Source organism: Liolophura sinensis, chromosome 2 (genome assembly GCF_032854445.1).
Source record: "Liolophura sinensis isolate JHLJ2023 chromosome 2, CUHK_Ljap_v2, whole genome shotgun sequence".
Classification (NCBI taxonomy): Eukaryota; Metazoa; Mollusca; class Polyplacophora; order Chitonida; family Chitonidae; genus Liolophura; species Liolophura sinensis.
In genome coordinates this window covers 619,372-631,339 of record NC_088296.1, presented here as the reverse complement: position 1 = coordinate 631,339, position 11,968 = coordinate 619,372, and positions in this window count along the sequence as shown.

The following is an 11,968-nucleotide window of genomic DNA, read 5'->3' as shown; positions in this document are numbered from 1 at the left end:
ATTACAAATACTCAAACATGAATAATTTCTAATTTTTAAATGTCAGCATCAAAGTGTACGACTGTTAATCGAAAAATGCCGGCTATATGTGTCAGCAACGAAATACAATAACACTATTCCCGTCAAACTATAAACAATTATACTGAATTAATCGGAATATCATTTAGATGACGAGTTGAAGCAAAAGAAAGCCAAAATATGAAGTAAGATTCATCACACAGGCCACAAAAAACTATGCGTGAAAATACTATCATTTATTTTTTAAAGAGTGTTGAAAGGCATTCAAGTATCTGAAAACTAAGGTGAACTTTATGAGCCACACTGATGGTATCTAGGAACGTCATATTACCTTTTTTCCTTGATGCTCACCAGAAAGCAGGAATTTTTGGGAACATTATTTCAGTAATTTTTCAGTCATGGATAAAAAGAGTTGTTCCAACATTCAGTGTTGTGATTGGAGTTGAATAAATTTCCTGTGGTGTCAGTGTTCCCAACCTCTGTTAGTTTTTTCAATAAAGCCCACCTTTATACAAGACAAATGTTTAAGCGGCTTTTAAACAAATGTTTAAGCAATAAATGAAAGTATATTGATGCATAGTTTAAGTGGTCTATTTAGTGATGCCTATTTCGGTTTTTAGAGGTCTTCTCTTTTAACAAAATGGCCTAAAGATACCATTCAAGTGGTTAGAGCAAAAAATGTATCGGCGCAAATCAATCGAACTGTGGCTAGTATTTTAGTATAAATCGGCCTTGTCTTTGGATGTTTACAGTTCAAAATCGACAATAAAGTTTAATTTATCCAAATTAAAGTCGATTATACTATAAGTTTTACAAACTAAAAAGCATTTAAACAGCATGAACACTACTGCTACGAGTCTGTTTTTTCCTGAAAGCAAATAATTTTTTCTTGCAAATAGAGAAGATTTGATTTTATCAGTTTTGAAGTCCTAAATTCTAACCGTGAATTTTAAACCTGTATTTCCTTTGATACGTTAAAGTTTTTGGTAGCTTAAAGTTGTTTTGAATCTTGAATGTATGGGCACCGTCACACTCGTGTCCTCGGCTGACAACCCACCTCATTGATCATTGCGTGCGACGTCGGAGTCATACAGTCTTTAACCTATGACTGGAATCTCGGAGTGCCCAAGATTACCCTCAGCAGATAAAACAAAACCATACAACATTTTGCGAACAGATACTAAAACTGCGCCGAGCACAAACAATCTATATAAATATTTTAGCGAATAAAATATTTATTTATTTATTCATTTATTTGATGGATGTTTCATGCCATACCCAATAATATTTCCCTTATACGACGACGGCCATGTTTTGATGAAACTGGGCATAATGCGAGGGAAACCGGCGACCATCTGTGGGTTGCTGAAAGACCCACATAGCAAATGAAATAAATTAACACATGGGGAGGGCGAACTTCAATCAAATAAACGAAATAACTTAAATAAAAAACATGCATGTGCATTTGTGTCATTTATGATAGGCATGGTATTTTAAATAATAAAATCGTCAAAAAGGTAAGCTTGTAGTGTCTACCCTAAATAAAAAAAGAGATAAAGACAAAATTGAAGTTTTTCTTGTTTTCAGCATGCTAGAAAGCACTAAACAACTATACATGGGTCCACGTTTACAGGTTACCAATATCTTCAGTCTTCAGTTTTGTGTTTCCTTAAAAATACATACATAAAATACGTTGAAGCCTATACGTACAATTTATGTAACGATTTGTTGAAACCAGTGTGCGTCTATTGAGGGGGTGAAGGACACGTGGAGCAGAGATGAAAAGTTAAAAACTACATCACGCAATGTCTCTAGCCCCGGGATCGTAAAGCGGTTTATGTCAAAATTTCAAATCACATTAAAACTGTTGTTTCTCATGTTAAAATGTCAGAATTTTGCCTGACAACATAAATTCTGGGTAAGATATTGTTCAACAAATTTCAGCTAAAATAACGGAAAGGAACATATAAAATTTAATGGCTGAATTTTTGACTTAAGTCTAAGATCGCTTCGTGATCCCGTGGACTGGGGCCTTTCACCAATATGGTCACTATAGATCACAGGCTTATTCCGGTTTCCCAAGTGTACCACTTCATAGTACGTACTGAATAGTGCTCAAATTGTAAAGCTCTTGTACACGAGTCACCATACCAAAATGCTATACAAATCCGTGGTTAATTCATTAGGCTGACGAACTGACAACTCACCGCTAGAATCCAACTCATATTACGTCACTGTATGTGTGTGCCCGGACAAGAAGGCATGGAATGTTGTAGTCTTTATTCCGACAGTATGTAACCCCGTTCTACGCATTCCTCTACACTCATCCAGATGTAGGTCATTATCAGGTCAAGCCTATGACCCTTGAGCAGCCGTTGATAAGTGGCAATGAAAAGATGTTACCAACGAAAACTCTATACACTGTGTACAAACCGGATCGGGTGAGTAAAACTCTATACACTGTGTACAAACTGGATCGGGTGAGTAAAACTCTATACACTGTGTACAGACTGGATCGGGTGAGTAAAACTCTATACACTGTGTACAAACTACATCGGGTGAGTAAAACTCAATATGCTGTGTACAAACTGCATCAGGTGAACAAAACTCTATACACTGTGTACAAACTGCACCAGGTGAACAAAACTCTATACACTGTGTACAAACTGCATCAGGAGAATAAAGCTCTATACACTGTGTACAAACTACATCGGGTGAAAAAACCTATACACTGTGTACAAAATGCATCAGGTGAATAAACCTCTATACACTGTGTACATACTACATCAGGTGAATAAAACTCTATACACTGTGTACAGACTGCATCAGGTGAGTAAAACTCTATACACTGTGTACAAACTGCATCAGGTGAATAAAACTTTATACACTGTGTGCAAACTGCACCAGGTGAACAAAACTCAATACACTGTGTACAAACTGCACCAGGTGAATAAAACTCAATACACTGTGTACATACTACATCAGGTGAATAAAACTCTATACACTGTGTACAGACTGCATCAGGTGAATAAAACTCTATACACTGTGTACAAACTGCATCAGGTGAGTAAAACTCTATACACTGTGTACAAACTACATCGGTGAATAAAACTCTACACACTGTGTACAAACTGCATCAGGTGAATAAAACTCTATACACTGTGTGCAAACTGCATCAGGTGAATAAAACTCTATACACTGTGTACAATCTGCATCATGGGAATAAAACTCTATACACTGTGTACAAACTGCATCATGTGAATAAAACTCTATACACTGTGTACAAACTGCATCAGGTGAATAAAACTCGACACACTGTGTACAAACTGCATCAGGTGAACAAAACCCTAACTGAGGAAAACTGACCTGAGGACGTATTTCACCGGTTACATATGACCATTTGCCAAATATCACAGTGTCGGACCTCTGAACCATGCCAAATATCACAGTGTTGAACTTCTGGTTTCATTCAAATGAACCATGCCAAATATCACAGTGTCGTACTTCTGGTTTTGTTCACATGAACCATGCCAAATATCACAGTGTTGTACTTCTGGTGTTATATTTATGTGAACCATGCCAAATATCACAGTGTCGTACTTCTGGATTTATTCATGTGAACCATGCCAAATATCACAGTGTGGTACCTCTGGTTTTATTCATGTGAGCCATGCCAAATATCACAGTGTCTTACCTCTGGTTATATTCACCTGAACCATGCCAAATATCACAGTGTGGTACTTCTGGTTTTATTCACCTGAGCCATGCCAAATATCACAGTGTCGTACCTCTGGATTGATTTATCGCTGAACCATGCCAAATATCACAGTGTGGTACCTCTGGTTTTATTCACCTGAACCATTTCAAATATCGCAGTGTCGTACCTCTGGTTTTATTCACCTAAACCATGCCTTGTCGTACCTCTGGTTTTATTTACGTGAACCATGCCAAATATTACAGTGTCGTACTTCTGGTTTTATTCACCTGAACCCTGCCAAATATTACAGTGTCGTACCTCTGGTTTTATTCATGTGAACCATGCCAAATATCACAGTGTCGTACCTCTGGTTATATTCACTTGAACCATTATAAATATCACAGTGTTGTACTTCTGTTTTTATTCATGTGAACCATGCCAAATATCACAGTGTCGTACCTCTGGTTTTATTCACCTGAACCATGCCAAATATCACAGTGTCGTACTTCTGGTTTTATTCATGTGAACCATGCCAAATATCACAGTGTGGTACGTCTGGTTTTATTAACCTGAACGATGCCAAATATCACAGTGTCGTACTTCTGGTTTTATTCATGTGAACCATGCCAAACATCACAGTGTCGTGGCTCTGGGTTTATTCACCTGAACCATGCCAATTATCACTGTGTCGTACCTATGGTTTTATTTATGTGAACCATGCCAAACATCACAGTGTCGTAGCTCTGGGTTTATTCACCTGAACCATGCCAAATATGACAGTGTCGTACCTTTGGTTTTATTCACATGAACCATGCCAAATATCACAGTGTCGTACTTCTGGTTTTATTCACACGACCTGTGGTCTTGTGTTAACGAACGGCAGATGCGAAATACACAAGATGTTTATTGTTTTGCTCTCCAAGTAGCCGTCTTTTGCAAAAATAGAACAAACAACAGCCGGCTGATAGTGTGAGGCCGTATTGATAGTGTGATTTAGTATGGCATTATAGCTAGCCTACAATATGGCCACCTTTGATCACAGGGTTATGCTCTGGTTGTATGCTTTGTGTCATTTATATCTTGTTCCTACATAAGTCATGACTCTGCTGATGGACTAAGCATCCCTTTGCCTGTTTTATTTAATGTCTGGTTTTACTATCTGTGCTGTAAGACTTTTATAATAATGTCGTATCGGAGCATCGTCGTTATCGCTGCATACCCACGATGCGGTCACGGTAAAACTTTTCCGTGGGTAATCGCAATAGAGTCGATATACAAATACGAGAGCCTAGAGATTTTCTAGCAACCTGTGGATGGTCGTGTATATAAGTGAAATGTTCTTGAGGGCGGCGTAAAACACCATTTAAATAAAAAAATCACATGTTACCTGTGAAATACAGAATTACCCAACACCAAAGTGAAAGAATATTGAATTTTTATTTATTTATTTATTTGGTTGGTGTTTCACGCCGTACTCAAAAATATTTCACTTATACGACGGTGACCAGCATTATGGTGGGAGGAAACCGGGGAGAGCCCGGGGGAAACCCACGACCATCCGCAGGTTGCTGGGAGACCTTCCCACGTACGGCCGGATTGGACCAATCTACGTGAAAATTACGTGAAACGTGAAAAGTGGTAGCAATCTATACACCCACTAGCACCAAGGTTTAAGTAGAATTAGGTAAAAAGAAGCCGTGATGTTAATTGCAATTCACTAGAGGTCACCGGTGTAGAATTACTCAAAATACTGTGTTGTCATCGCATTTAATAAAAAAACATCCCATAAAATCACATTTAGCATCAGATCATAAGGAATTGACGAAGTTTAAATACAAATCTTTCGAGAAATAACATTGTCTTTCTTAATTCCTTTGCACACTAATTGTCAGATGCATAATGTAAGCCAAATACGGTTGCTAGAGCAAATAATATGATACTTGGATCATCTCTGTTACACCGTGAACGTTATATAATAATACACGAGTAATGTAACACCCATCGTGTGACGTAATAACAATTCCCGTGTTATGAAATATCACCGCGTAACGTAAGAATAAGTGCCGTGTGATGCAATAAACCAAGCTCCGAATTCTGTAAGTAAACAATTTCTATGTTATGTAATTTTTAATTTTCAAAAGAGTTGTGTAACATAAAAAAAGTACGTGTTATGTAATAAAAGCAACCTATATGGCTCAACTGGCCAGCAAGCTCTGCCCAAAGTGCTTTATAACTGGCAGTGACTTTATGGACATTAATCCAGCTCTTCGCTGGCTTGACAATGACATCAACATGCAAACATTGGGAATACAACTTCATAACCTTCAAGATACCCGCTTCTTATGGAAATATGGACAGAGCGTGCAGAATCTCTGGCGCTCTGCTTCGTGATTGTGTTTTATTCCGCTTAACCCGGGGCTAGGGGCAGTGCATTCATCGTCATGAATAAGATCGCTACGTTGGATATATGAACAGTTGCAATCAAAGCGCAGCTGAGATACATATTTTGTTATCGACAACTGATATTCTAGCATGGTACAAGATTTGAATACTGATTTCACTCCGTCGCTTAGAACACACCTCGTGCCTTTCCAACATCATTGAAAAAGGTTCACTCCTTCTCTTTTGATGATTTCGGCCTATTTTCGTCCTTATACTTTCCTAGTTCTTTGGTGGTTAGTGTTTTGGGAATTGGCCTCGCCATTATTTACCTGGAACGTCTTTACTGGTTGACGGCTGGTATACGAATGTCTGTGTCGAATCATAGATTCAAATATTTTCACCCGTTAGTCACAGGTTCGAATTCAGCATTTTGTGATTTTGTGTGGGAATGTCGGTCGGTGACTCATTTAGTTAATCAGTTGAACAATCAATAAATGTTCACAGTGATTAACGTATAGATGCTTATAGATATGCTGCCGAGCGTTAATTCCCGCCGAGGGCTCATCCAGAGAAATATTCATGGACGGTGCTTGGAAATGAGTTGAGAGCGAATTACAGCGAGACAGGGCTGCACAATATAAACGCTGATAGTAACTTGTAGGCTGTATGTCTAATAGTTATCTAGAAAATGTTCCTTTGCTCCCTTTCTAGTTTAGTTTCGCTTACTTTCTTCGCTCATATGTTAGGGAATTTTGCGTCCCAAAATAGGTTTTATTATGTTTACTACACTATCCAAGAAAATTGTACAGGCAATTATCATCGACTGTGGATTTTGTGATGTTTTGCGAAGTATTTGCGTTTTATTTTCACAGCCTGTAAATTCATCGATTCCAATAAAGTGGCGATGTATGGATTTGCCTTACAATAATGATGTAAACGGAAATGTGACGACAGGTAACACATGTGCTACCTTTAAACAACCGTAGATATTCTTTGTTAATCACCCACAAGACTGAAGCTCTATGACAATTTCGTACCATCTTGCAAATATATTTGGTATTCCAACAGTAATGTAGATTATAATATAATTAAAGACGTACAGCATACATAGTAAAAGCAGAGCAGCGACGACAGTGTGATAGCTGGTATTTGGTGACACGTTACAGGTGCATAACCTTCTCGTCAATTTACCTTTGTCAGGGTTTTATTCTAACTCTTTATGTAAATGCATACACAGTAGCAATGTGCACGCTCCCTGGCACCATGGCTTCAGCAGAATTAGGTAAAAATGCTGTGATATGTTAATTGTAATACATCAGACGTCACTGCTCTAGAACTGGTCACTCATAACACGTCATTCATTTGCCTTAATCAGTCCCTATTCGAGGGCTTGAGAAGTTTTGTGTGTCACGTATTAATACTTTGTTTGAATAAAATGGGAAATTTCCTGTGGAGAGCTTAGGTAAATTTCTTTCGGACATGGAAACATATAAAGCTGTGCGCAAATAATTAGTTACACTTTTGTCGAATAACTTTTTCCTACGAGCCGATCAAATGACCTGCAAAATTATTTGCGCAGCAAATTATTTTTCCATCTCTCTGTCCACAAATGAATGTGAAAAAAGGCATGTATGGGTGTTAACAAACTTTAGCTTCATGCTGGTAAGAGTCAGTTGACTATGTATTGGTGATAAACCAGTGTTTACCTGTCTGTCTGTCCGTCAACATTTTTCCTGTGTGTCAGCAACTCTGTGGAATAGTTGAGGACTGATGTTGAAGAGATTTGGGTGATAATCCGGCGTTTGTCTGACTGCTTACCTGTCAGTAACTTTACGCGCAGTTTCGGGCTCATTTTTGGCTTTGGGACACATTAATCTGTGTCTGTTTATTTGTCTGCCAGAAGACGCAAGACTTTTTCGGACAGACAACTTTTAGCCATCATAACAAATACAATTCCGGCATGGTAGCTAATATATGTATATGCTCAAAGAAGTTTGTGTAGTGACAGCTGTCAGTGAAAAAACAAGTCAGCCTCCTTTCCGGACGTCTGCACTTTCTGAGTGCCCTCTAGTTTATATCATACAGTTTGGTAGTGTCCATCCTGGACACGTTAAAGCAACTGCCTGATGCTACATTGCAATAGAAAGTCACTAACATGCGAACATGGCAACCCCACCAAACATCAATCTTGAACGGATGTTAGAACAACCCGAGAAGGCATTGTCATTTCAATCTAGTATGGTATACATGTAGAGCTATTTTTATAGCTACAGCTGCATCGCGTTAGATGCACGCCTCCCTATATTTGTAGAGCAAACATATTGTTTGTTTTCAGTTCTGCAAATGCCACTTAGTGTTAGGTTAATAATGTATTGTTATAACCTGTACCCCAAACAAAGTATGAAGTTTTCTTTGTCGGCGAACAGGTAAGCTTGGTTGCACCTGGAGCAATCCGTAATTTCTGGCCTAGAGGACGGAATTTATAGAAGCATGTGAGACTCCCAGCATGGGCGGACAATTTGGCAAGGTCTAGGACATAGTGGTTTGCGAGTATCCACCGTATTCGAGCATGGAAAATGTGTATCCGTTGACGTATTATTTGGAAGCTTCACCATTCCGGCACTAAATTAAGTCTTCTAACTTTGACGGAGACTTGCACGTTCATTGGGTGTTTCACGTGCGCACCAACGTCACTTCCTTCACATCTTCGCGGGTAAGATGACTCAATCCCGGGCAATAACACCGGTTCGGACCTGAATAGCGGTTTTTTAAGTGTAACAGCCCATTTTCCGCTGACGCGAAAATCAGGCCAAGTCAGAGCTCAAGCCCGCTGGCCTCACCCGAAATAGAATTTACAACTTCCTACGTCTCCGCAACTCAAATGCATACTTGGATTATTCACAATTTATATAGGAGCATGGCACACAATATGAATACTGGTTTTACTCGTTCGACTAAAATATACCTTGCGTCTTTCCAACATCACTGGAAACTCCATATCGACAGTTCCTCTTTGCATGATGCTGACCTAATTTCGTAAATTATACGTTTTCTTTTGTTTTCAGGCGGTTTGTGTTAAACGTTGTATTCGGAATTGACTTTGCGATTATTGACCTGGAACATCGATAATGGTTGACAGCTGGTATATGAATGTCTGTTTCGACGCATTTCGATGAGAGCAGTGCTCCGAAGTGTATTTGATGTAGTGATCATCAAATGTCCTGGTTGACTATAGATTTGCTTGTGTTAGGCAAAAGTTCTACACGGTCAACTGTATTAGATTTATTTGACATCATTGCTGGTGATGAATATTTGTGGGCTGTTCGGCAATATCGTTAAATATAATTTTGTTTATTATATATACCTGCTATATTTATTTTTAACTAGTTTTAAACTTATCCGTTTATTGTTTTATTTTGGATGTTCTCATTATCATGCCGAAAACTATTCCCAACATCTTACTTTAAACATGTTTTGTAATATTGCAACAGCCATTTATCCATTCATTGTCAATTTGATTTTGAATTTGTTTCACCGCTTTATGGTCGTGGCCGTGATTTGGATAGTTACGTCACACTTATTCTAATTGTTGATCTAAATATTGTGATGAGTACACCAGCACAATTCTGACACACTTCAAAAAAAGAAACGCAAAACCCAAATATCAGTGTAAATTTGATGCTATTCAAGGACGTGTAGATCAGCGGAAAACAAAGATACATAAATGAAATTTTGTGGAGCAATGCATTGCTATGTTGTCCATATTTCATGAGAATAACAGTCATGACAGTCATTACTGCTGTCCACCAGGTGGTGTTGAAGTTAGTACCTCGTATGACCACCTCCAGCTGCTACCACTGTCCGACACCTCCTGGATACAGATCGAATCAGTCGTTGGATGTTTTGTTGTGGAATCCTTCTCCATTCCTCTTGCAGCATGTGGAACAACTGTTGAAGATTCTGTGGTGGAATACGAAGTCGACGCACCCGTCTATCGATCTGATCCTAAAGGTGTTCCATTGGGTTTAGATCCGGGGATTTGGAGGGCCAGGGAAGGGTATTGATGTTGTTATTGGCCAGGTAGTCCACGGTGGCACGTGCTGTGTGGGGCCTGGCGTTGTCCTGTTGGAAGAGCTGCAGTTGAAGGTCAACAAGGCAAAGGACGTGCAGGCGGAGAATCTGTTCGATGTAGCGATTGGCCGTCAGATTGCCTTGGACAAGCACAAGCTCCGATCTGCGGGTGTATGAGATCGCTCCCCACACCATAACACTCCCTCCACCGAATCTGTCCACCTGTCTGATGCAGTGAGGAGCAAAACGTTCATGACGTCGTCTGTAGACACGGTCTCTACCATCACGTCGCCTGAGGAGATAACGGAATTCAACGCTAAACCATATGCGCCTCCAGTTTGCCAGGTTCCATGGCAGCACCGTGGTACACCGTCTCACTCGTCGACGTCGATGTAGTCGTGTCAAGGAGGGGGCAACTTTTGGACGTTTGGCACGTATTCCTACTTCTCGGAGACGGTTCCTGATTGTCTGATCGGACACTCTTCGGGTTCCAAACTGTTCTTGTGCTGTGTCCCGGGCGGTAAGATAGCAGTCACGTAGGTGGGTTACCCGGATGTACCGATCTTGGGCAGGTTTGGTGACTCTAGGTCTTCCTAATCTTGGACGGTCATTTGTCAAATTTGTTTGACGAAATCGATCCCACAACCGAGTTATTGTGCTGAGATGAACGTTGAAGATCCTTGCCACCTCACCCTTTGATTCGCCAGCATGCAATCGTCCAATTGCCTGGTTTCGGCCGGCAGCGTTGAGATGTCCCATTTTCGTGTATAGTACTTGCAAAGATATTGGATAAAATTGTGGGATTCGTTTGGGTCTTTTATAGTCACATGCTGTACTCATGTTTTGCACGTGACAAACAATCATTGTGCCTGAACTTCGTGCTGCACGACATCAACGCACATCATAACAATCCTAATTGATAAAACCGTTCAAAATCATTTTTGGTTGCGTTTGGTCAAGGATGATCTTCTGAAACATTCCAGTAACAATGAGCAACCCTACAAAATTGTTTGAGTTAACATATGTGTACAAAATTGTAAGTATCATTTTTGAATTTCCTTTTGCGTTTCTTTTTTTGAAGAGTGAAAATGTACAGGAATACAGCATACAGTAGGCCGTTTCCCCCAACTTCATGCTTTTTACTGTCGCATGAACATTTGTGAAAAAAAACAGCAAATCATTGACCCGACTGCAAAGATCGACAAGGGATCTTGTGTTAGAACTACAGTTGCCGTGCAAATACCTCAACCTTAACACAAGAAAAAAGCCTTAAGTAAACTAATCAAAACCAGACAGGAAGCCAATAGCCAAGGTACATATACCGGTTAGCTGTCAACGGTAATGATTGCCTGGAACAAAACACAAAAAGTGGGTGAACAAACATATACCGGCAGCTCACTTTCACAGCCGGTTGCCAGCTTAGATTGTCAACTCGCTTAGTCTGACCGAGCTGGTGTTCTATTCGGCTTTACATTATACATGGACTATATCATAGAGAGTAAAATCAGAGCAGCGACGACAGCTATTCCAGGAAATGATCAAGTGTAACCTGAGAAACACGGTGTCAATTTACCCCAGCTAGGTCTTATTTGACCTAACAAACACCAGGTTAGGTCAAACCACATAAGCAACAAACCACATGACCCCTAGCACCATGGCAATCTTACATTGTGTTTATTTATTTATTTTCTTATTTATTATCGTACGGAATAAAACAGGCTCTAAACACTACATACAGTAGGATAATAATTTGAATATAAAGAAATATAAAAATTTATATAAAAAGAATAATAAAAGCTA